The sequence below is a fragment of the Hibiscus syriacus genome, unplaced genomic scaffold, assembly GCF_006381635.1.
Source record: "Hibiscus syriacus cultivar Baekdansim isolate YM2019G1 unplaced genomic scaffold, ASM638163v2 tig00003041_pilon, whole genome shotgun sequence".
Taxonomy (NCBI): domain Eukaryota; kingdom Viridiplantae; phylum Streptophyta; class Magnoliopsida; order Malvales; family Malvaceae; genus Hibiscus; species Hibiscus syriacus.
The window spans coordinates 6,335,198-6,361,180 of NW_024061960.1; the positions used below are offsets into that span (position 1 = coordinate 6,335,198).

Here is a 25,983-nt window from a genome sequence, read left to right on the forward strand (position 1 = left end):
TACAAGTACCTACAACAAATCAATGTCAAAATTGGACCTCGTGGGGATCATGACATTCCAGTCAAACAGAGATTGAGAGTGAATCAGATAAATCTAGAGGGACATCTTAAGGGCCCATTTCAACCAGAAATAGAATATTGGGGCATTTTGAAGGCTCACAGCAATATGAATATTTGGGCATTCTTGTAGGCTCATCTTAACAAGAAGCAATATTGGGACATTTTAGAGCTCACTTCAGACAGATCCATGTGGTGTATTTTGAAGACTCATATTAACAAGAAGAATATTGGGGCATGCTAAAAACCCTTTCAAACAGAATCAGAAATGTTGAAATATTCTGAATATTTATCAGCAAATGTTGGGGCATGCTGAAAACTCATTTCAATCAGAATCAGAACTGTTGATGCATTTTGAACACTTGTATTAGCCAATGTGGGGCATGCTGAAGGCCTATATCATCTGTGTCAAGATCATTGACTTGAAAAAATATTTCCAATGAGACAGAAAGGGTGAAGATGAAAATGGTAAACAGTGACAGTCGAACTGACTATAATTGCTTCGTTCATCAGGCAGTTACATTATGATCATGTTGTTGAACAAATGTTACTCAGCAAGTATGTTTTCAAAAACCTAATATTCTTAACCGTATGACAGTGTGTTCTTTGATAAACACATTACGGTTGCATGAATAAAGATGATCCCCAGGCAGACTACATCCAGGGTTCAGTTCCTCAAGATCTCAGCATTGAATATGGCCTTCTGTGTGTCGGTGATAATTGGAAATATTTCTTTGAGATTCCTAGCAATAGTTTCAACCATACTATTGAGATTATGCTCTCACTTATATTACTGTTATTCCCGTTGTTATTGGGATCATCATTGCTAGCCAGGGTGAACTGGGTTTTCATCTATTTTGGTTTTATCATGGGTGTTTCATCCCCAGCAGCAAGAATTCCCTGGACCTTTTTTCTGTACGTGGATCCTATAGTTGATGTGTTTCTACTTCCTACAACGCTCATTATGGAAAAAAATGTGATCAGTATTATACTTTCCCTTGCCTGAGATAATATCAAGAGCAATTAGTATCTCCTATTCAATTCGACACCAGCACATTTTGTGAATTTGACCAACTTTTTTGGTCATACTAACATTTCTCTTGTATTCCCATTGAGTTTTGTTCTCAAGTGATCTTGTGACATTATACAAAAACTTTGAACACTAGGCAAAGAGCTTCAATGATTGAGACATCTGAGCAGAATACACAGAAAAGGATGAATGTGTTGTCAAATGTTTTACATCTGAGTAGAAACCACATGAGATGATGCATGTGTTGTCAAATGTTTCGAACCAGTTATTCTGATGCTGAACCAATGTTGTGATCATATGGTTTCCATTTTTGATCCAAGATGAAGTCTGTCTTCTTCAACCCCAAGATTAGAAGTTGATATGATGAAGATTTCTTTCCACAGAAGGAGAGCTGAAATTTTAACAACAAGAAACTATTGGAGCCAACTAAGATCAAACAATAGGTTGTTGTTAAACATCTTACATGATATGGTTTGAGTTGCTTTGTTCGAGATCCAAGATGTTGAGACATGAAAGGAATTGGAATAAATCCTCCTTGTGATATGTTTCAAGAGTCAAATCAGAACAGACTCTACTCTCTTAATTAATCCTTGCTGAGTCAGGCATATCTACATCTACACTCTTCAAAGATGGTAGATTCTCTTTTTAAAGATGACAGATTCTCTTTTCAAAGATGAAAACTTTATGGGATTTCTACACAAGTCCAAACAAATAAAGTTGGTTTTATCCAAGACAAAATGGGCACTAAGGTCATAATTCTGACTACGACAAGAGTTCCACAAATAAAACATTCTTCTGAGACTTTCATGAAGCAAAAATACATAAAGATACAAGTTGATCAGATAGTTCTTCAGAATGCAAGCTTGATAGCATAAGTTGCTACACTGATATCCAGAGATGACCCTGGCAATAAATGATGAAGTGGAGGAAAACCGAGTTCACCATTTTGAAGTCAAATGAAGATTGCATCACATTCATGAAGCAAAGAATACATAAAGATACAAGTTGATCAGATAGTTCTTCAGAAATGCAAGCTTGATAGCATAAGTGCTACACTGATATCCAGAGATGACCCTGGCAATAAATGATGAAGTGGAAAAACCGAGTTCACCATTTTGAAGTCAAATGAAGATTGCATCAACATTCATGCATCATATTTAGACATTTGCAAAATAGAGCATTTTCATTCATTTTATCCATGTTGAATATTTGACAGGAATTTCAAAATTTTAGCAAAGATTCAAATCCATCATCTGATGGATTAACATTTCCAGAGAAAGTTCATAATGAGAAGAACTCATCTGAAGAAGGAAGAAGAAATTCATAATGAGAAGAATTTGTTCAACCTTTTGTTCAAATCCATCATCTGATGGATTATCATTGCCAGAGAAGGTTCATAATGAGAAGAACTCATCTGAAGAAGGAAGAAGAAATTCATAATGAGAAGAATTTGTTCAACCTTTTGTTCAAATCCATCATCTGATGGATTATCATTGCCAGAGAAGGTTCATAATGAGAAGAACTCATCTGAAGAAGGAAGAAGAAATTCATAATGAGAAGAATTTGTTCAACCTTTTGTTCAAAGAAGGTTCATAATGAGAAGAACTCATCTGAAGAAGGAAGAAGAAATTCATAATGAGAAGAATTTGTTCAACCTTTTGTTCAAATCCATCACCTGAGGGATCATCATTGCCAGAGAAGTTCATAATGAGAAGAACTCATCTGAAGAAGGAAGAAGAAGTTCATAATAAGAAGAATTTATTCAACCTTTTACCTGAATTCATCACTTGATGGATCATTTTTTCCAGAAAAAGTTCATAATGAGAAGAACTCATCTGAAGAAGGAAGAAGAAGTTCATAATAAAAAGAATTTGTTCAACCTTTTACCTGAATTCATCACTTGATGGATCATTTTTTCCAGAAAAAGTTCATAATGAGAAGAACTCGTCTGAAGAAGGAAGAAGAAGTTCATAATGAGAAGAATTTGTTCAACCTTTTACCTGAATTCATCATTTGATGGATCATCTTTTCCAGAAAAAGTTCATAATGAGAAGAACTCGTCTGAAGAAGGAAGAAGAAGTTCATAATGAGAAGAATTTGTTCAACCTTTTACCTGAATTCATCATTTGATGGATCATCTTTTCCAGAGAAAGTTCATAATGAGAAGAACTCATCTGAAGAAGGAAGAAGAAGTTCATAATGAGAAGAATTTGTTCAACCTTTTACCTGAATTCATCATTTGATGGATCAACATTGCCAGGTAGAGTTCATAATGAGAAGAACTCATCAAGAGCTTATTCAACCTTTTGAATGACTCTATCACAGGAAAAAAGGAGGTCATCATCATCCCCAGCAGAAAGTTCATAATGAGAGGAACTCATCTGGAGAGAGAGAAGAATTTATTCAATATCTCCATTATGATCCAAGTTAAGTCAAATGAAAAACTTATTATCTTTTCGTCTTTACTCTATTCTTGTTAACACAAGAATGAGCAAAGAGGGGCAGCTGAAGATACTCATTTTTTCATTTAAATATTATTATTATTATTATTATAATTATTATTATTATTATAATTACCCGCTTCCAGAAGGCTCAAGCTGCCTCTCCAGCTTCCAGCGCTGCTGCCGCCTCCACTGCCAGATGGTCCAACCAGTCGCTGCCAGCTGCTTTTGCCACGCCACCTCACCGCCGTAATTCCAACACCAGATGGCAGCCCAAATCGAGCTCCATGGTGAGTCACCAGCATAGCTATGGTGATCACCTAGACATCCCTCGGACCGGTCCAAACAGAACCTCGTGGTGGCTATAAAAGCCACCATACCTGCGAAAGAACAGACGGCCACGGAGAGACGGCAGAGAACGACAACAAAAAAAAGAAAAAAATAATAACAACCCTCAGCAGCAAACAAACAGAAAGAAAAAAAGAGAAAGAACTTACGAGGAAACCACAAGGTGACCGGAGACGCTACGTACCGAGGAAACATTCGAAATACCCGAAGGTATTTCTCTAGATCTGCTCCGTCCAGAGCTTTTTAGGGCAAACCAAGGCCAGATTCGGCCTTGGGAGGATCGGGTCTTTATTTTAGGTCTTTAGGAAAAATCCGGCCACCGTGTGGTAGCCGGCGGTGGAGACCAACACCGGAGTACGGTGTCCGGCGACGGCCGGAAACTCTCTCGGTTAGAGAGAGGCGAGAGAGTTTTATAAACTCTCTCGGTTAGAGAGAGACGAAGAAGAGAGAATGAGGGATGCTGCCCTACGGGCCAGCCATTTGATCATATACCCCTCCCAAACGACGCCGTTTTGGGCAGGGGTATATCTGTAATTTCGCACACGGGTCAAACCTCTCGCGTAGTCATCCTAGATTTAAATTTCTATTTTTGTCACTAAAGTCAATTCTTATATGTTTTAATTAAGTCTCGTAATTTTATTTATTCATTTTAGTCCTAGCCTGTATTAAATATTTAGGATAAATAATATTCAGTCCCTTAATTTTAATAATAATATTTTAATACTGAGTTTATTTTTAATTTATTTTAATCTGATATTCGAATTTTAAATAAGTTTATTTTAGTCACTAATAAATAAAATAAAAAAATAGCATGTTAATCCCTAATATTTTGATTAATTATGAATTAGATTTTTTTAATTTTACTTTTACTATATTTTAGTCACTAATTCTAAATGTTTTCATCTATTTTATTATTTTTAAATATATCATTTTAATTGTATTTTATTGTTTTATTTGTCTATATATTAAATACTTTTATTATTATAGTTATAAATATAATAATTATTTATATATTAATAAATTATTTTGATTTTTTTAATATCAAAGAAAAGGACAGTCTTAATACAACTGGATGTCCTATTCTGGTATTTTAAATTAAACAATAGTATTTAAATTAATATTTATCAATATCAAAGAAAAGAGCTGTCTTAAGGCACCTAGAAGTTCTTTTCGGATATTTTAAATAAATAAATATTTTTTATAATTTTGAAATAATAGAATTATAAATTAAATATTTTGAATTTTTAAAATTTTAATAATAGAGACAATTTATAATTAAAAAGTACCAATTTTGGGCGTTGTAGGGGTGCTAATCCTTCCCTAAACGTAACCGACCACGAATCCCTTTTTATTATTAAAAAGAACGAATTTTTGGTTAAAACGCAGATCAGTTTATCTTTTAATTGATGTTTTCTTAAAAACTCTTTTAAAAGATATTTTTTAGGTATTCGACCTACCTGACCCAAAAGGCCGATGGCGACTCCTAAATTATTTCCAAAACCATTTATTCACATCAATTTCACCGCCAAGTAAATATTTCGTGCCCGGACCAAAACAGGTTACGACACTGGTCATCACCATTTGCTTGAAAAGAAACGTACCTGCCCCAAACGGAAGAAAAAGGAAGTTTTATTTCAGAATCTGATTAGTGAAATATGTTGCTCCATAATGTTTCACATGATATTGTTTGTCTTATTTGATCTTGCAGCAAGTGATTATTCTATCTTTAAGTTCTTAGAAGGAGTTATTTTATTATGTGTGAATGTTGTTATGATGAATTAATGGAGAAACTCAACCTTACAGCTATACCATACTTCAACAAGCTCAAGAACGCAATTGACTGAAATAGATGTTTCCTCTGAACATGACACCTATATGGCTCCTCACATTCTCGCCTTGTCAGCTACTCCTATCCCAAGGACCCTTGCTCTTGCTTTGTTTGGAGATGTGTCTTTGACAAATGTACGTTCCATTTGCTATACTTCTGCTTGAATTCTCTATATAGTTGCATTCCATGTTTAAATAGATTGAATCCTTGATTTAATGCTTTGTATTGAACAAAATGTTGTTGGTTTCTTTATTTGAAGTTCTATCTTGACTCTGCTCAAGTTTCCCCCCCGGGCCCCCCAGAATTGTCTTTTAGTGATGCAAAAGTTTATTTAACAAAAGAAAATTGAAGCATGATACATGAAAGTATACTAGAGAGCTAGGAGAGAGGAGTGTCAAACTTGTTTTGCAATTCCTATATTAGAGAAAATTTAAAATGATATATTGAGGTGAGTTAGTCAGATTCATCACCTACACTTAAGGATAGTTTGGACAACTTAATGGTGAATTAAGGGAGTAACTTACACTTGAGGTGTTCCTGTAATTACAGATTACTGACTTACCTCCTGGAAGGATACCTGTTGAAACATACATCATTGAAGGAACTGACAATGGCTTTAAGAGTATTTATGCGGTAAAGCATATACAAATCCTACTCCGTTAAAATATTGCATGTTTCTTGTTTCTGTCCTTAAAAGGAAAAAGAATGATAGTTGCTGGATAACTGAAAATGTGACACAGTATAGTGTTAGTTCTGTAATGTGTTTTGTGCCATTTTCTTTGCATTCATTTGCATGTTTTCTTGTAATTTTGGGATCAAAAAATATATTGGCGCATTAGTTCCTGCTTGGGATTGATAACCATCCCATTTCATATACGAGAAGTCAATTGAAGATAGAAAAACGTTTGAGCATTCGTTGCTTTGATTATTTCTGATTATCTGGTCCTTTAATTATTCTTCTCAGTGCAATGAAAAGTGTACGGCTAGACAGTGGCGAAACGCACCCTCGTATATATTGTTTTTTGGGGGGAGGGACATTTGAAAAAATCTAAACTTATGGGGACCAAATATATATTCTAAAGATTTTTTAAATATTTTTTAGGGAGGCGTGCCACGGCCCCCACCAGTCTCTTCATAGTTCCGCCACTGCGGATAGACAATGTTATATATTGACATTCCTTGAACAAAATGAAGATTGTTGAATTGTACATGAAAGTTCACATCTTTATTTCTGTTGGTGAAGAATACATAAACTGGTTTGAACATTTCTTTTGTTACAGATGATGTTAGAGGAGTTAGAAGCAGGAGGAAGGTTGTATCTTGTATATCCAGTCATTGAACAATCTGAGCAATTACCTCAGCTTCGGGCTGCTTCTGCGGATCTTGAGACCATATCAAAACAGTTTCAGGATTATAAATGTGGGTTGTTACATGGAAGAATGAAGGGTGATGAAAAGGAAGACACATTGAGAAAGTTTAGGTCTGGAGAAACAGATATTTTGCTTTCCACCCAAGTAATTGAGATTGGTGTTGATGTCCCAGATGCATCTATGATGGTTGTTATGAATGCAGAGAGATTTGGAATCGCTCAGTTACACCAACTTAGAGGACGAGTTGGTCGTGGGACAAGAAAGTCTAAATGTATATTAGTAGCATCTACTTCAAGTGGCCTTGGTCGCCTAAAGATGCTTGAGAAGTCATCAGATGGCTTCCACTTAGCTAGTGTGGATCTTCTTCTGCGTGGTCCTGGTGATTTACTCGGCAAAAAACAGTCGGGACACCTTCCTGAATTTCCTATTGCTAGGTTGGAAATGGATGGCAACATTTTGCAAGAGGCGCATGTTACTGCATTGGTGAATTTATCCCCTTTCCCTTGTTATTTAGTTGTTTTTGTTTTCTTGTTTAATCTCTTTTTTTGGGCACGTCTTGCTATAGGATATATTTTCTTCATTTCGTCTTTCTACGGAATGATGCCTAATGTATGGCTGTTTTCCTTGTGGTGATCAGCGTTTGTTTGAAAAATTATTTTAACGTACACTCATAGCAGTAAAATCACTATTTATAGAATTGAACCTTAGCTTTTGATACTAGTACTCGAGCTGGTTCTACTGTTAATCTACAAAGTTACAAACATTGATTTTTCTGTGTGCAGAAAATCTTAAGTGATTCTCATGACTTGGAATGTTTTCCGGCACTCAAAGCAGAACTAAGCATGCGGCAGCCACTTTGTATTCTGGGTGATTGAGCTACGGCTGGCACGGTGGTTTCAAGTCTTCACACTTCAGCATTGCGCATAGACTACAGGTTTGGCATGGTTCTGAGTCCTTTGTTTGTATAGCATTCAGTCTTAGTGGCTTCCTTGTTCTTTCACTGCACTCTAATTTAATGTGCTGTAAATCCACAATCAACTAGTAAAAAATATGCTGTAGGGTTCTGGATGTTGTCTACCATATTTGATTACATTCAGCATCTAGCCAGTTCCCATTAACAGTTGGATTCAAGATATTCCTTAAGGTTCCATGTCGTTTCATTGGATCGATTCTTTTTGCTTTCGAGTAATTCCAATCGATTGCAAAGTAGATTCCGAGTATGTTTCATTGTTTTGAGATTTGACAAATCTTTGATGAAAGGGGAAGTCAATTGGAGCAACAACAGCTAGCAAAACAGGAGGGGTTCCTCCCCTTTCTCACACAAACCCAAAGAAACACCCTACGATCTTGCCTGAGACAAAGACATTAACCTACATCTCAAATCTTTATTTATATTTTGTAGGACATACCCTAAACTTAAAACTGCATGATTTGGTTTTCCACTGCAATTGGATGGACTGTTCATAAAATTTCCAACCAAAACTGTGTCAAGGAAACCCCATCTCCCATCAAATAGCCATTAGGGCAAGGGTTTTTGTTGTGGTAGAGTGGCACCTTAAAAGAAGTTTCTTTTCACATGGAAGGCTTTGGACTGTTTGAGAAGCCAATGCCCCACCCAGAATTGCACCGAATTCTCCTACAAAATTCTCATTGGTGCAGCACGAAGTTCATCTTTAATTATTATTTTGTTCACTAGTTATGATTAACCCCATGATTGTGGCCCTAGTTTGAAGCCGATGTTAATGCTTGAAGTTTTGGGTCAAAGCTACAGTATGCATAAGATTACTAGTAGCCGTTGTGTTTAATTTAAGGGTAAAGTACACAAATGGTCCTATGACTATTAAAAATTAAAAAATGATCATACTATTCATTATGTTCTAAATTTGTTTTTTTTCGTTAAAAAATTGGTGGCAGTTTGAGTTTGACGTTAACATGTTGATTGAGATATGAAAAAATTTAATCTCATAATCTTAAACGACTATCATATCTCAGTCAGCATATTAACGTCCAGTTCAATTAATTTTTAACGGAAAATGAAGAGTTTGAAACATAACAAATAGTTGGTGAACATTTTATAACTTTTAATAGTATAGATATTTAACAAAACACCACCTTATTATCAGAGATTATTTTATAACTTGTAATAGTTAAGAGACTTAACAAAGTAATTTGCTATAGTGAGGGACTATTTGTTTACTTTTCCCTTAATTTAATAGAGGCAGCATACTTGTTATTGGGAATCCAAAACATTGGGCCAAGCAATTTTATTGTCGGTCCAAATACAATAAGAACAATGCCCTAAGAAAGATCTTTTCTTTGACGGGTGGGCTAGTCTTTTGTAGTTTGCACTTGCATTTGTCGGATGTTAACACGAGTGGTTATGATTTATTTAACTTTTAATAATCGGAATGGGTCCAAAGAGTAATTCTATCTTTGAACAATTCTCACAGAACGTATTAGGCATTGTCAATATATTTAGACATATTTAATTTAAATCCCACGAGTTTTGATTTGATTCAATTTAATCAAAAAGGTTCTTTTAAAAAAATTAAACTAGAATTGCATCAAGTCGAATTTAATTTAGAGTGAAAAAATCTTACTCAACCTAATTTGAAAGAACATTATAATTATTCTTCGTATATTTAGAGATAATTATAATAATATTATTTTCTATATTTTTTAAATTATATATTTAGTTTATACAATAAAATTCCTCCTAAATATACCATTGCTGCAGGAAATCCTCCTAAATTCAGATCAAGTGCAATAGAAAAGTTTAATTTTCAGATCATATTAGAATGGATAAAAAATCCAACCCAATTCAATTTTTCCTCATCGCGAAATGTACATCGATTAACATTTCGCTAAAGATCTTATGCATATATTGCTGGTTGCGGGGATGAACCTCGAGGAGGGCGAGTGGGGAAAATTATCATCCCTAAAAATTTTATATTTATTTGTATTTTTTTATTAAAAATATGTTTTTGCCCCTTAAAATTTTATAATTTCTTTCCTCCAAATACGAAATCATGCGTCTGTCCATATGACTGGTTGAAACATGTAGCTCTAAAAAACTCTACCGCATTGTTGGGTAAGAGTCTTCTAGCTGAACTATATGGTCCTAGATTCTTGTTATTGGTTAAGGTTTTTCCGTTAATCTTTTAGGTCCAAAAAAAAAAGCACCGTGTGGGGTTTAAAGTTTGGTTACTTATCCACTTAATGTTACATCCAACCTAAGGTTTAATCACAATTATTAAGATCTAACGCTCACTATTTACTATCTCAAGCAAAGAAAATAAATGTAAAGGATGTCCTACATTTGACCAATTTAAGCCATGTTTGAATTTGGCATTGGCTTGTAGAGGTTTTAGAATTTTGGGCGACGAGAAACAAATGAAAAATGTGTTGGTATGATTATAAAGCATTATTTATTTATTTTTGGAAAAATTAGTCACGATAATACTTATACATTTATATATCTTAAAGATATAACTTTTCAAAAGACTTCTAAAAAAACAATACTTTTTTATGATTGAGGTAAACACCGACTTTAGAAATGTGTTAGTGGGGGTAGGCAGCTAGTGTGGGCCGGAAAGCAATTTTGTGAAGAAGATTCCCAACGGATTGACTTCCTAGCCCATAGGGGACCTACCACTGCCATCAACTTATTGGCTAGCACATGACACACTATAGTTATAAATACCATAAAGTTATAAAAATAATTAACTTTATATATAATCTCCATTAATTTTTCTTTAAAAATCTAAATTATCCTAGACTATAAGATCATTTTAAACAATTTATTATTTTTAAATAGTTTAAAATGGTTATAAAATAATATATGTAAAATCATTTTAATCATTGATAATACCTATAATCTATAGATGTAATTATTCAAACTCGAATTATATATGGAGAATAATATACATATATTGTTATGATCCACTTACACAATGTAAAACTCTTTAATTTTACATTGATTTTGAATCATTGGATGAGTGAAATAAAAAGAAGGTAGAGAGGGATGGACACCAATCCTTTCCATGCTCACTCGCATTTATGCCAACCAATCTTCACAATCACTTCTCAATTCCATTCATACACATTATTATGCTACCATAAATTATTTACAACTATTTGTTGATATATTTATAATTGATTATAAATATTTTCAAAAACAATAGAGAAGGGGTGGATTATTCAAAATTTAATATCAATTAAAATTAAAACGATGTTTCTTATTAATACATTATAGATTTAGTCGACAAAACTTTTCAAGAATTGGACATATATCTATTTGGAGAAAAAGATAATTGTTAGGATTTTCAGGTCAATGGCTAACTATTTTGGTCCAAAAGTTAAGAAGGTGTTGTAGGATTTAGTCAAATTCAATGACAAAATTAGGTTAAGACGAGTTTTTAGACTCCAATGACACTGCAAATTTTAAAACTACTTAGCACTTTGAATTACGAAGTTATACATATATGGAAAGGATCCTATTATATAATGTATTTTTATTTTATTTTATACATATATAAGATCGTTGGATGAGTGACTATAAATTATGGAGATTAAGAGTTGGAAATGAGAAAATGTTCGCTAGAAAAAAATGAGTTAATCTCAATAATATATTTTTATTTATCTAATAATCCTAAGTTAATGTAAAACTAAAAGAATTTTATATCGTGTATGCTGCTATTAACTCATATTATATATATATATTGTAATTTGTTAGCATTTGAACATTGGATTATAGTGATGGTTCAATGTTGGGAAATGCTGCTAAGCTGTTGAATAGATGGATTTGATATTGATAAGCAACAAAGTTTTAACTGTGATCCACTCACCATCGTCTGCTAACATGTGTTCATGGAACCCACTTTTTCTTTTTTCTTTTTTAATTACTATAATAATATATTAAATTTTAAATATTTATATTTTCTATCGTTTTTTAGTTAATTTTAACTCACTCTTAATCGCTGAAAATAAATTGAATCATTATTTTTCCAAATATGGATACGAATTAAAATATTAAAATTTTAATATCATTGACATAACATTCACATGATAATTCATATATTTTTAATATTTTATGACTTTTATAAATTTAAATTACTTTTATTCTGAATTAGTTTGACACTATTTTTTATTTTAATGTATTTTTTATTTATTTAGGATAACTTTATTTTTATTATTATATTTAGTGTATCTTAAGTGCAAATAAAGTTTAAAAAAACTAATAATCTTTTCTCTCTAAAATTCCAATAACCGCTTAATCTTTTATTTTTAGTTGATAGACGATGTCACCAGCCTCAGTGTTGATTGCCATCACCAGTATTTCTTATTTCCCCTTTATTTCTTCTATATCATTTCTTTGTTTTATCTTTATTTTTTTAGTTTTTAATAACTTTGTATTTATAGTCCGTTTCTCTTTATCTTTTGGCACGTTTTCGGTCGTTTAATCTTTTTTTTGTTTATCTTTTTTATCAAGTTGGATTCGATAACGCCTCGACTGATCAAGATGACACTTATTTGTTATCATGATTATCTTCCATGCACTGGATCCTCTGATTGGTTTAGATACACAATTTATGTTTGTATATAGTTTTCTCGTGTCGCTTGACTTTGATTAGCGGTTTGTCGGTGTTCTTTAAATAGTTTGATCCCCTTTTTTTGTTCGTTTGCCGATGCGATCAAATATTTTTCATATCTACATTTCATTCGAGTTTATTTGATTAGTTTTTTAAATATTTTCCTTGTATGGACCTTGTGTGTGTGACCGTAAGTGACTAGTTTCTTATGTCAATGATTATAGAAAAATGTCTTATATATTTAGTTTACGATTATAATTATAAACATTTATTGTAATTCTAAATATTTTTGATTTCTTTAAAAAATATTTTTAAATATTTAGTTATTTTTATATGTAAAAAAAGGTGCAAATAAAGTTTTCTTATTTTATTGTTATTTCAACCTTTTCAATCTACACTTAAACTCTTTAATTGGATTCTATTTAAAGGTATATTTGTTACAGTAGTACTGGTAGGGAGATACAATAGAGATTTGAGTTTAATAAAATTTGATCCTTTTAAAGTTGAGTGCTTCATCTTGTCTGCTTTTTTTTTTTAATAATTCATGTTATTAGATGTAAGTTATCTAAAGTTATGATCATTCAATTATATATCATTGTTTCTAATCATCAGTGTATTAGAAGTGAAATAGGATAAAATCAGTGACGGATCTAAAAATTTAAAAATAAATTAAAATTTTTTAATACTCCTTCTTTCAATAAAATGGATATGTAAATTTCTTTTACTTTTTTCCTTTTTTCTTAATATATTGAATTATATTTAATATAATTTATTTAAAATAATCGATATGCCCAGGGTAAAACCATCTTATTATTGTTCTTGATAATCACATGTTGATTAAAAGGTGGGATGGGAAAACTATCTCATTACTACATCAAAATCATGTTTGCTTACCGATTTGTGAATGTTGGAGATTAGGATTTTCTCGGATCTTGAGTTTCACATCATCATATTAGCACGAGGCACACGTGGACTATCAAGTGAATTGTCACCTTAAATCTGTTGAAAAATTAATGTTTTAATTTGTATCTTTCGTTATAAAAAATCATTCGACTTTTTTTAAAACGATTAAAAAGTCAAATTAATAAAAGATGTAAATATTAAAGACTAAATTTGTTATTATGCCTTTTAATCTTACAATAACTTATCCTCTATTATTAATCCATCTTTTGGGAATCTTAAGGTTTCTACATATATGCGTAGCAACAATAAATATATATCTTTTTTAAGTTTTTTTTAAGGTTTTTTTTTATGTATAAACAACGTACACACCCTACAGACATAATTGATTAAATCTAAAATCTCTAAAAAAATAATATTCCTATATCAATTGTACAGTAGATAAATTAAACTCAATTATGCATGCAAAGTAAAAGTAAAACAGTTATTAGACAATTCAACGAAGTAGTTTGGCAAGGACTAGAACATGGTGGGCAAGCTTAAGTGGGAAAAGCTGCAGCTTTTGAGATATAAATAGTAATGTAATCAATCATGCAGAGGCAAAAGGAGACTAGAACATGTGATTGATCTTTATAACTCATGAACTTCCATCTTCCTTTATTCCCCTTTATTTTTAATTTTTTGAGAAAATAACTTCAGTGATAAAAATATCTTATAATATACGAATTTAACTAATTTTTTTTGGATTTGTCAAAATGACCAACAAATTCGCAACGCGATCTCAAATTCGCAACGCGAATTTCAATTTCGCAACCCAGTTTCCAATTTCGCAACGCGAATATGTAAATCGCATTGCGATTTTCCAAATTCGAGTTGTGATATTCCAAATTCGCAACGCGATAATCAAATTCTCAACGCGAAAGTCAAATTCGCAACGCGAAAGTCAAATGTTTTTACGCGAAACACAATATTAATTTCGCAACACAAATGTAAACAGTATTATCTCAAATCATCTCTAACCTAAAACCCTAAAGCACAACTCAGTCCCATCTCCATCTCTCACTCTCTACGGCGACATCCATCCCCATCTCCGACAAAATTTGTCCCCATTTCCGACGAAATCCGTCTATCTCCATCTCTCAGATCAACCCTCACAACCATTCACGGTCAGAAATGGAAAATCAACCACCGAGGGTTAGTTTTTTTAATCTCTTATTTTTATTTTGAAATTCTGTATTATTATTAGATTAACTATTTCACTGAGATTGTTAAATTCATTCGGTTGCTGCCAATACTGCTAAACTGTTTAGTCTTTAACCCTGTGAAGTTAGTATTTATCTTTGTTTTGTCTTTTTATTGAAGAAACCCTAAATCGCAACACCAAATTCGCAACGCGAAAATGAAAATCGTAACGCGAAACTAAAATCGCGTTGCGATTTTCATTTTCGCGTTGCGAATTTAAGTTTCAGAAACTTATTTTATTCGCCAAATTGAAACTTGAATGAATTGTATTACTTCAACCAAAAAACAAAGACAAATACTAACTTCACAGTGTTGCTAATTTAAGTTTGAAGAATAAACTACTACTCTTTATGTTGTCCTTGAACCTGCACTAAACCTATATGTTGTCCTTTTAAATGTTTATATAAGTGCTTACTTCTGGAATGTTATCTGATGCATTTTGTGAACTATGATGGAATAATGACTTGGGTGAATACCGTGCTAGTTTGAAACATATTTGGCTTTGTTTTCACTCTTTTGCATACCGGTTTTTTAGGCAAAGAGGGCATACAACCAATCTCTGAGGACCTAATATTATTGGTAGAGGACCTAAATGCATGGAACCTGTTTCCGTGGGGTTCATATATATGGAAAGCTACCTAGAAGAAGTTGTTGTCTGCCTTCAAGGACCGAAAAAGTTTGCGGGGCGATGGTTCTAAATACACTTTGACAGGCTTTACTTGGGCCTTTAAGGTAAGAATTTCTATATAATGTTTCTAAAATTATAATTAATTATTTAACAATTACTAATGTTTGTGTATTATATTGTTTGTAGATTTGGATATTTGAGGCTTTCCCTAGCATGCAGACATATGCGATAAAAAGATCAAATGATATTCCTAGGGCTATTACCTGGAAGAGGAAACGCGTGTTGGATTGGAAAGACTTACTCCCATATACGACGATTAATGATGTAAGTTAACACACAAATACTACCATATATAAACAAGTTATTACTAGTACACGTTTAACTTTGTTTGAGCTTTTATATTGTTAGGAGGCCAACTACCCATTACAGAGGCTGACACCCTCAGATGCTGAGCTTGCCACTGATTGGTGGCAAGCTAGTAAGCGGTTTTTTGATGGGACAGATGATGAGCACCCCCCACTTCGAGAGCCATCACCCCATCGGGCCAATTTTATAGCTCGACACCCGGAGCCATCACCTGGTCGAGCCTTTTCTCCACCTCCACCATAACCTGTTCCATCACATCATCGAGCCTCTTCTCCACCATCACCTCATAATAGGCGACCGGCAAAGAGGCTCCGTCTATGTCCATCTCCCTGTTTTCCACCTCCACGGGATGAGTTAGGGGAATTACGTGATGAGGTCGGTACTTTACGTGAAGATAATGGTGCATGGCGTGATGAGGTTCGATCTTTACGTGGTGAGGTGGATTTTTTACGTGATGACAATGGTGCGCTATGCGGTAAGGTATCTACCTTACGTGATGAGGTTGTCGCTCTACGCAAGATTGTTTCATTCTTGCAGAATGAGGTTAATACTCTACGCAATAAGGTAAATTTGTTTAATACTATACTAAAAATACAAATAACTTTTTTTCGGCATTATTTATTTATTTATTTACTGATTTATATATTAATTTATTTTCAGCAGCCCGTTAAGGTAGATGCTTTACGTCGGGTTTTTCTTGTACGACGGGGTTCACGCATCAAACGTCGTGCATGTGCCATTACGTCTCCGTTCACCCCACTAGTGCCAAGACTCCGTAAGAATAAGCCCGATGCACCTATCATCATTCAAGAGGCACCTCCTATCGTTCAAGAGGCCCCTATCATCATCGAAGAATCCCCTCCCACCGTTCAAGAGGCCACTGTCATCGTTCAAGTGGTCCCGCCCGCCGTTCAAGAGCCCGATTCATTTGGCGTCATATGTCGACATATTGATAAACCACCTCTCGTACCCGATATGATGGATGCGTGTTGGCTTTCGTATGAGTTACCGGCCAGTATCATTCCTCAGCAGGAGATGGAAACACTACCGGACACAATTATGGATAATACCCTTTGGGTTAAGACTGCAGTTTATTTTTATCTACATGAGCGGAGCAAGAGGTGTTATTCTGACCTATGCCAAATCGACGATGCTATTCATTTGTTTCTTGATCGGTTTTGGTGGGGTATTTTATTAGGGGTTGAAGATAATGGCTACCTCGAAGGGGGTAAGTATTATATTCTTCTTATATTGTATTTTGATTAATTTTTTTTAAATTATTAAAATTGACTAATATATTTATTTTTTTATAAAATAGCATATTGATGCATGTGTGTCACGTCTTCTAATAATAAGGAAATTGAAGAAAAGAGGCATTCGATGGACTATTATGCCGACGTCTTTTCACGCAGCTCACTTGAAGGATCAGAGAGATGCTTCATATAAGTTGGCTAATGGAAAAGCTAAACTTTATCCTGCGTGGTGGGAGGTCGATAAGGTTAGTATTTATTTTTTGAATATTTTAAAGGTTTTCATAAAATTTATTTGATGTGCACAATTATTTATGATTGGAGGTGTTTATCCCTGTTTTGGAAAAGCGTCATTGGCTTCTCGTCGAGCTTTAGCTCCCATCCCTGAAGACAGTAGTATATGACAGCATGTTGAATTACATATCATTGTCTGATTTGAGAGATATTATTACAAAGAGATGGAGCGATCATTTGGCTAAATTCTTGAATGCGATTGATTATTGGACAAAATCTGGAAACTAGAAGCCAAAGAAGTTCAAAATTACAATGATCAGAGACGAGACTGCGCCACAACAAACGCATGGAGCCAGAGGGGATTGTGGTCCTCTCGTATGCTTCTGCTTGGAACGTTTGACGACAGGAAGTATACAATATCTACCTCCCACAGATAGAGATAGAGCTGCAATAGGCTTGTGGTTTCGGCATTATATGACCAGATCGATATATTCGAGATTTTGCCTACCTGCATCCGCGTGCTGAAAGTTGTACATAAACAATTGGTAAGTTTGAGCAAGTGTTGTTAACATATATACTCTTTAATTGGTTTGAAAATATTTGGTTAAGTACCTATAATTCAGTAATTTGTTGTTTGTTGGTTTTAGATGTGTAGAAAGTGTTGTTTGAGCAAATGTTTGGTTTCTGCAGGTTAATCCTGAAGTGAGATGCGTGAAATGTATTTGTGCATAAACAACAGTCTGGGGTACATTTTTTTTCTTTGTTTAATTGAATTTTACATTGAAAGTTGATTTGTTACAATTGATGAGGAAATAAGATTTATTTTTTGATTAATTGATTTGTAAAAGTTGATTTGTTTAATTTGATTTGTAAATAAGAATTATTTTTTGCTTGTTTAATTGATTTATAAAAGTTGATTTGTTGTTTCTAAAAAATTCAATCTACATTATGTTTGAAGGAAAAAAAGACCTGTTGAAGGTACAAATTCGCAACACGAAAGTTAAATTCGCAACACGAAAGTCAAATTCGGAACGCGATTTTCTGTTTGCGAATTTGACTTTCGCATTGATCGCAACATACAACATCAAACACATTCCAAGCTATAAATACAAGCTAAGGACACTTGAAGAAGCAAGATAACAACTATCCAAGCAATCAAACACGAGAAAATCCCAACATTATAACAACTGAACAGATCATATCAATGTTCAAACTCAAGTTGTAGATTTTGATTTCCTTTTGCTTGGCACCATATGAGATTTGGATTTTGATTTCCTTTTGCTTGGCACCATATGAGCTTTGGATTTTGATGAGCATCGGAAGTATTTCGGACTTATGATTTGGATGGTACTCAGAAGCATTTCGGACTTATGATTTTAGTTTCCATTTGTTGCATTTCTCGTATACCACCCAGATTATACGCCCGAAACGTTTCTGACGCTTTAAAGTTGACCAAAAAATACGATGGTCGGGATTTCCCTCGCGTTTAAAGTTGAAAAAAAACAATGGAAATTAGGAATAATCAATGATAACATGCATATTGGCTTGGGCTAATATTTATAGTGGAGCCAAAATTTATATTGAAATTCAAACTCAAATTGAAATTTAAATTCAAACTCCAATTACATATGAAATGAATTTGAAATGCAATGTTAAATTGAACATGGAAATTGCATAATTGATTCATACTGTTCAAGTAACATGCTTTATGAACCATCAAGCTAAAAGACAATATTGATTGAGTTCAAAGCTGAGTTGTGAGTTGATGGGGTTGTCACACTTGTCACATGGTTGGAATAAAGTACTCACATGGAAGAGATGGATTGTTTTGTTATACACAGCCCATCTCATCTGAATGAAAATATACATACAATATAATCAAACCAAAACATACATACACAACAAATTTATACATAACAATGTTCAAATAATGTACCCACAAAAATGAAATTAATCCGATGAAAAAGGGTTATTTCTAACGAAATCCAGAACATTATTTTTCCAAATAATGTACCCATAACAATGTTCAAATAATGTACCTACAACAATGTTTAATTGATTTGTTGTTTAATTTTCAATCTGAATTATGTTTAAGGTAAAAAAGACCTGTTGAAGGTAAATTCGCAACGTGAAATAAGCGTTGTGATAGTCAAATTCGCAACGCGAAAGTCAAATTCGCTACGCGATAGTTAAATTCGCAACGCTTATTTTGCGTTGTGAATTTGACTTTCGCGTTAATCGCAACATACAACATCAAGGTATATAGAACATCAAACACATTCGAAGCTATAAATACAAGCTAAGGACACTTGAAGAAGCAAGAGAACAACTATCCAAGCAATCAAACACAAGAGAAAATCCCAACATGATAACAACTGAATAGATCATATCAATGTTCAAACTCAAGTTACTAATGAATGTCTAACTGAAAATGTATGCATTCACACATAAAATACACATAATACAACGTTTGCATTTTAAAATCACCTAAGTTAATAAGTCCCAAAAGGTGAAGCCGGTTGTGATTGGGATTTTGATTTTGATTGCGAATTTGATTTCCTTTTGCTTGGCACCATATGAGCTTTGGATTTTGATGAGGATCCATTTTTTGGTAGAGGAAAAGATGATTGTGATGGCACTGGTGATCTATAGGTCAACCTTGTATGACCACTCTCCTTGCACCGACTACATGTCGATATCCTCTTCTCTTCACCCTTAGACAGTATACGATCGTGATTTTTTGGTCGGCCAGGTAGTATGCTGTCCATGACTGGTGGAAAAACTGTTTGTAAGTCATCTGGTATGCCCCACTCAGAAGGATGTGGACATGGGTAGACAATCTCTGCATAAGTCTGTCGATATACTTCTGTAGTGTAGCAATCCATAGAGTATACGCTTGAATCATCTTGGTTTAGATGAAGAGCAACTTTTATAACATGGCCTCACGGATAATTAGATGTTTACCATTTCTTACAACTACACGTCTTTGCATTTAGATCGACAAGCCCATTTAAATTATTATCCAATACTTCAAACAAAGTGTTTGAACATTGTTCAACTCTCCAGGACGTTGACTTCACAACACGTTTCGTTATCTTTTTTTCAGTCCATGGTGTAACACGACATTCCAATGTTCCTGTAAATTTAAATAAATAATACTTAGTAAAATATATGATAAGTTACGAATTTAAAGAAATAATACCTACATGGTTTTTTTCTTGTAGTACCACTGTTGAATAGAGGCTCGAAAAAACTCCATTAACATAGTAATGGGTAATTTCCGGGAATGACGACTTAGAGCGTTGATTGATTCTGCACTATTAGACGTCATGAAACCACATCTTGCTCCAAGTTGATGTACTCTTGACCATCTTTCAAACCCGACATCTTCTAGTGTTTGAGCACATTGAGGCAAAACACGTCTTAAACAATTTATATGCTTATTAAAATCCACTTCCCGATAAGCTTTTACAGCCTTCCAGTATGTCCATTTGTGATTTTTTATACCAGCAGACCTTGATTTTAGATTTCTATACAAATTAACACCACAAAGTCCATGAAAAGCATCTGGGAAACGCCTTCTAACAGCGTTGTCAATTGAGTTTGCCCTATCGGATATGATTGTCAGATTGTTAATAGGACCTATGCAATCCCTAATATGCCCCATAAACCATGTCCATGAATCAGAGGTTTCAGATTTGCCAACCCCGTAAGCTATTGGCAGTATCCCATTGTTAGCATCCATGGCTACTGCTAATAAGTTTACTCCAAGGTATCGACCTTTCAAATGTGCTCCATCAACTATAATAAATGGGCGCATGCAAGTAATAAACGAATTAATCTACAAAATCATATACACAAGAAATATAATCATTTAAATGTGAAATGCATGCAACTAACAAAAATGAGTCAACAAAATTATAATTATTTACTAACCGCAGCAGCAATGGCGATAAACAACAACTCAAAGTGTCAATCTCTATCTGTTTTGATATGAGTTACCGACCCAGGATTTTTCAGCTTTAAATTGTGACAATAAGCCGACAGTTGGGCAAACGATGCTTCTGGCGACCCCCTCAACAATTCCAATGCATAACATTTGGCTCTCCAAGCTTGAGAATATGAGATACTAATCTTGAACCGAGCATTCATGTAAGTCATAATTTCATGTCCCCGATATACCCTTACATTCAAAAACATTAACCCAGCCAGAAAACCACCCAACACCTTTTTGTTTGCCTGTCTATGGTGAGGAAAAACTTGGGTTCTTGAACATGTATGTTTATCGATAAAAGTCCTAACTTGAAACATTTCGCAATCTTTTATCCTCTTAGCAATCATACGCCACGTACAGTTTTTGTCAATCATACACCTTGTTTCGAAACGATCTTTGCTTGATTTGTTAACTCTTAGTTTATAGCCATCTTCCACACATTTCGTATACAAAGCTATCTTCAAGTCTTCCTTTGTATCAAAACAATCATCTTTCTTGATACAAATAACTTTTTTGTAACAATCAACTGATATCTTTACCAACTCTTCTTCCGGTATCTGAAGTAATTCTGGCATATTCCAGTTATACTCCCGTGGTATTTTCTTATTTTTCCTTTCTTCGGGGACCTTTTCTTCTTCTTTTTCTTCTTCAGGGTTATATGAATTACAGAATGGATGTTCAACATGTTCATTCACAGTCGTAACTTCCTCCTCATTATCATCAATAATATCTTCCTCGGCAGCGGCTGTTTCATCATCAAAATTCGGATTTTGACCAATATCAAAATCATTACATGCAGAGTCTGTTTCTTATTCTATCACATCATCAAAATCCGAGTATTGACCAAGATTAATGTCCGGGTATTGACCAATATCAAATTTTGAATACTGACTAGTACTCACAATTTTTTCTGTTGGCTCATAATCGTCTAACTGGTCAATACGAAAACCGGAATTTGGTGCTGAAAGTTGATTGATTGGGATTAGGAAAAGGTTGTGAAGTTTTGAGATTGTTTTTGAGATTGTGTTTGATATTGTGTTTGGTATTGAAAATATGGTGAAACAAAATTTGTTTGGTGATGAAATTGTGGTGGAACCATTAAATTTTGGGTTGAAGAACTTAGTTGATTACTACCCGCTACTGACCCAACTTCACTACTTCTAGGTTCAACAACATATAATGTAACATCATCTTCTTGCAAAACACTAATGTAAGCAATGAATCGTTCAACATCTTCATTGTCGGTTAACAAATAAACTTTACCTTTTCTCAGATAAGATAGCCTAAATCCACTTAGAGGCTCTAAATTCAATTTCTTTGCAACACGTAACATTAGAGTTTCATAAGTTAACTTTTTTAATGACAGTTTTAGTTGAAGATTCATAGGTAAAGGCACATATTGTAAAACACCATGAACATTCTCCCATGACCCTCCAAAACACAAATCTATCCAAACATGATCAACATTAGATGATTTCATTCTAAAAATTATAAATTAATTTACTAAACAAACGAGCTATAAACTAGATATCATCACTAACTTAGAGAAAAACATACCTTTATTAAGTTGATAGTTGATAATTTGGGAGAGAAATCATTGAAAAATTATATAGAAATAAAATTATGTAAAAAAAATAAAGATGGGGAAGGATGTCGTTGGATATAGGAACGGATGTCGCCGGAGAGAATGATAGATAGAGATGAATGAGTTGCGATTTAGGGATTTAGGTTATAAGTTGTTGCTGCTGCGTTGTTATATACCCAAAACATTTGTGTTGCGAAACTAAAACCTGTTGCGAAATTAAATTCGCGTTGCAAATTTGAAATTCAATTGCGAATTTAACTTTCGCGTTGAGAATTTGACTATCGCGTTGCGAATTTGGAAAATCGCAACGCGAATTACATATTCGCGTTGCGAAATTGGAATTCGCGTTGCGAATTTGTTGATCATTTTGGCAAATCCAAAAAAAAATTGATTAAATTCGTATATTATAAGGCATTTTTTGTCATATGAGTTGCGATTTAGGGATTTAGGTTATGAGTTGTTGCTGCTGCGTTGTTATATACCCAAAACATTTGTGTTGCGAAACTAAAACCTGTTGCGAAATTAAATTCGCGTTGCGAATTTGAAATTCAATTACGAATTTGACTTTCGCGTTGAGAATTTGACTATCACGTTGCGAATTTGGAATATCGCAACGCGAATTTGGAAAATCGCAACGTGAATTACATATTCGCGTTGCGAAATTGGAATTCGCGTTGCGAATTTGTTGGTCATTTTGGCAAATCCAAAAAAATTTGATTAAATTCGTATATTATAAGGCATTTTTTGTCACTTAGATTATTTTCTCTTATTTTTTTATAATTCTCCTTCATATTTATATCATATATATATATATATATATATAAGGGATTTCTCTTCGCTTTATTACGCATTTTAAGCCTTAGCCTTAGCTTGATTAATGGTATTAATGCAACGAATTTATGAAATCGTCCTCACTTGATACTTATTTACGTAGAAAATGAAGGAAGATTAATTTTATCGGACAATCTTTTTAAAAGTTTTGTATTATCTTATATGAACCTCTTCCACAAATCTCATATCTATTGTTATTATTCGGTTTACCGAGTTTTGACGTCTCATGAATTTCTCAAATCTTCTGAAGTCTCATATCGTTCGACCATCTACAACCGCTTCACATGACACTAATTACAGTCTTAACATTACTACAAGTATACTCACTTGATTTACCATATCAACCTACAAATAGCTATCATCACTCTAAATTTGATACCATTACTAAAGGCATGTATATAAATCATCATGCAAGAGAAGGGGGCACTCTCATTCTCTCTCTCGTTCGTTTATTATTTCTTTTTCTTCCATAGAATAATATTTATAGCTCTCTGTTAAAACCAAAATAAATGAACAATCCAAAATAACCACAACCCTATTCTTACCATCAATAAGTTTCAAGAAGGAACTAAGTTGCACGGCTCTAATATATCATCATCCCATTTCATAGACTAATCTGTGCATATCACAAAACTGGCTTAAAAATCTGGGTTTTGTCTGTTTTAATTCCATCCACGCATGCACGCATGATGGGACTGTCATACAAGTAATAAAAATCAAGTTGCCGTTTACGTTAACGCAAACAGATCATTCAGAGAATTGAAAAAATAGAAAGAATGTTGCTGAGGAGCTAATGACACAAAAATTTGAAGCTAAAACTAGTAGATAGTGTGCATGGGAAACTATTGAGGTTAGCTTTTCTTCAACGTAACAATGACCCATCAATTTTCAAGAGTTGATTCAACGCCCCCATTCTTTTACTTTGAAAATAGATAGAGCTCTATGCGTGAACATTATGGGATAACATCAAATCTATTAACTATGAGAGCAATGAATAAAATTAAAAAGAGTAAACTATATGTTTAGTACTTAAACTACTACTTTTATTCCATTTCGATACTTAAAACTTTTTTTCTTCAAAATCATACATAACATTATGTTTAAGTGAGATAATATACGCTTTTATTCCTTTCTCCTATATATTTGAGTCCCTCCTGCAACTTTCCATTGGCGTTCTCACTTTTATCTTACGTATGATAAATTGAGGGGAAAATTTTTAAATTCTTATATAATTTAAATATATTTTTATATATTTTTATTAAAAATCAATTTTCATATTATCTAAAATTTTATAATTTTACCCCTCTAAAATTCTGATACGAAATCTTAAATTTACACCCCTTAAAGTCGAATGGAGATCGTCTGCCCCAAATTGGTGTCTCGCTCCGTGCCCCTTTCACCGTAACACGCCACGTACTATTAATATTAATTACTTAAATATTTATCGACATTTATTCTTATATTTCTTTTTGCCAGAATTTACTTACCATGTTTATATTGAGTTTTTCTTATATAATTTATCTATTTATTATTAGTGGACACTAATTTAAATTAAATTTAATAATAATTAATTGTTGATTTTTATTATTATAAAAAACAAATTATGTTATTGATTTATAGTTAAATATAGATTTTAAGTTAATTAAAAAAATAATATGTATCATATAAATTTTTAAAAAATATTTTTTGAGTGAAACATATATAAATATCAATTTGATATAATATGATGGGCAAACTACACGTTTAGTATTTAAACTATCAGTTTTGTTTCGTTTTAGTATCTAAACTTTCATTTGTTTCAAAATCATACATAACATTTACTTTTTATTTCATTTTGGTACATTGCCGTTAAAAACTTAGCTAAACTATTACAACATGAAACTTTTTTATAAGTGAATTACATCTATCTTCTCATTCCTAATTTAGTCATTGATGTTTAATTTTTTTAATTTAATTACTTAACTTTCAATTTACTTCTAATTTAATTACTCTAACTTTTAAATTTATTTTTTATTTTAATTATATATTAATAAAATAATAAAAATATCATGTCATAAAAATTATTAATAAAATAAATTAGAGTGATTATAACATGAGAGTTGAGTAGTTAAATTGAAAATTTTTAAACTTTAGTGAGCAATCTTCTCATTCCTAATTTAGTCATTGATGTTTAATTTTTAAATTTAATTACTTAACTTTCAAATTACTCCTAATTTAATCACTCTAACTTTCAATTTTTTTTATTTTAATTACATATTAATAAAATAATAAAAATATCAAGTCATAAAA

General features: G+C 33.0%; 1 pseudogene; it reads left to right on the forward strand.

Annotated features, from left to right (window-relative positions):
* Nucleotides 1-8,293, forward strand: part of LOC120170149 — a 95,643-nt pseudogene extending 87,350 nt beyond the window's left edge.
* The last annotated feature ends 17,690 nt before the right edge of the window (nucleotides 8,294-25,983 follow it).